A 1,323-nucleotide genomic window follows, 5' to 3' on the forward strand; every position below is an offset into this window, starting at 1 on the left:
CAACTGCAATTGAGGACGTCGATGAGCAGATCGCTTTGCTATTTTGGCAAAATCAGAAGGCCGCTTGTTCATTTGCCACATTATGTAATAAAAATCTTCGTAAACCCTCCAGTTTTCTATTAAAATAATATTGCTAGAACTTCAATATCGTCGCACGAATGTACTGGCTCCCGCAATACCATAAGACGCAGAAGTGTAAATAATTCCGTGTACTCTCGGATAAGTGTGTTTTATTCCCCTTTCATTTTTCGTACAAAGAGAGAATTAAAAGAAGATGTGACACAAAGGTACAGAAAATCCTCTTTCTGTGAGTTCTGTTGATTAAAGGCAAAGTACGCAAATTCGAATGTATATGGGCAGAGGTCTCATTGACAATTTGATAAATCCCAGTGTAAACCAACCTTCACTTTGGTCCAATATCGGATGCTCTTCTTCACTAGAAGGCGAGGATTTCTCTAAAAAAACAAAAAAGACAATTAAGTACAAATACAACAAATTAATAATAATAATATAACATGAGTTAAACCTTTCGTCTTTTTGGCTTTAGTGAGTCTGGCGGAGCTGTCGTCGAGGTTCAGATCCAAGCAGTACGAAGATACGCTCTCTACCAGACGACCGCACTCCTCGCCACCTTAAAACAATATACTATTTCTAAAAAGTTGTTACCAAATTATTTAAAAAATCACGTATAGCCAGGTGTCAGCACCAACTGGTTTACTACTAAAAACCTAACAATTTTCTAGTTAACAGCCAGTAAACAAAGTCGGTGATAAAGATATATACGTCAGTGTCGTCGTTTACATAATTTCATTGTCAGTTTTAAAAATAATCTGTCAAAATTGTAGTACTACAATAAAGAAAAAAAAAGATTTTTCGTGAACATGCTGTATAGTTGATATCTGAAGTACGTTTTAATAAAAAAATGTTTGTCTGTGGTCAAGCCGCATTTACTCCGAATAATCTGCGGAACGGCTGGTTTGATTTTAACGGGACTTTGACGGGAAGAAAGCTCATTCAAGCGAAAACATTATAGGTTACTAGCTTTCGGACGCGACTCCATCCACGCAATTATAAAAAAAAAAAATAGTAGCTTATGTGTTCTTCCAGACTATCATTTACAGGCCACATAGTATGCCAAATTTCCGTTAAGAAGCATCCATCTAAATATTTGTATTTTTAATACTAGTAAGAATTTTTGAACATAAATATTTGAGTATATAATGAACTGACTGTGAGTGTCGTCAGTGTGCGGCGTGTGTCGCGCGAGGTGGTGCGCGGGCCGGTACAGCGCGTAGTCCGCGAACTGCGGGGGCTCCGTCACCG

General features: G+C 37.9%; 1 long non-coding RNA gene across 1 annotated transcript; it reads right to left on the reverse strand.

Moving 5' to 3' along the window:
• Positions 1-396: 396 nt before the first annotated feature.
• On the reverse strand, positions 397-1,317 carry LOC106109522. The gene is made up of 3 exons (XR_001226010.1): positions 1,231-1,317; positions 527-631; positions 397-455 (listed from the first exon to the last, which is right to left on the reverse strand). It is a non-coding gene; the product is annotated as an uncharacterized LOC106109522 (long non-coding RNA).
• Positions 1,318-1,323: the final 6 nt, after the last annotated feature.

Source organism: Papilio polytes, unplaced genomic scaffold (genome assembly GCF_000836215.1).
Source record: "Papilio polytes unplaced genomic scaffold, Ppol_1.0 DF821277.1, whole genome shotgun sequence".
Lineage (NCBI taxonomy): Eukaryota > Metazoa > Arthropoda > Insecta > Lepidoptera > Papilionidae > Papilio > Papilio polytes.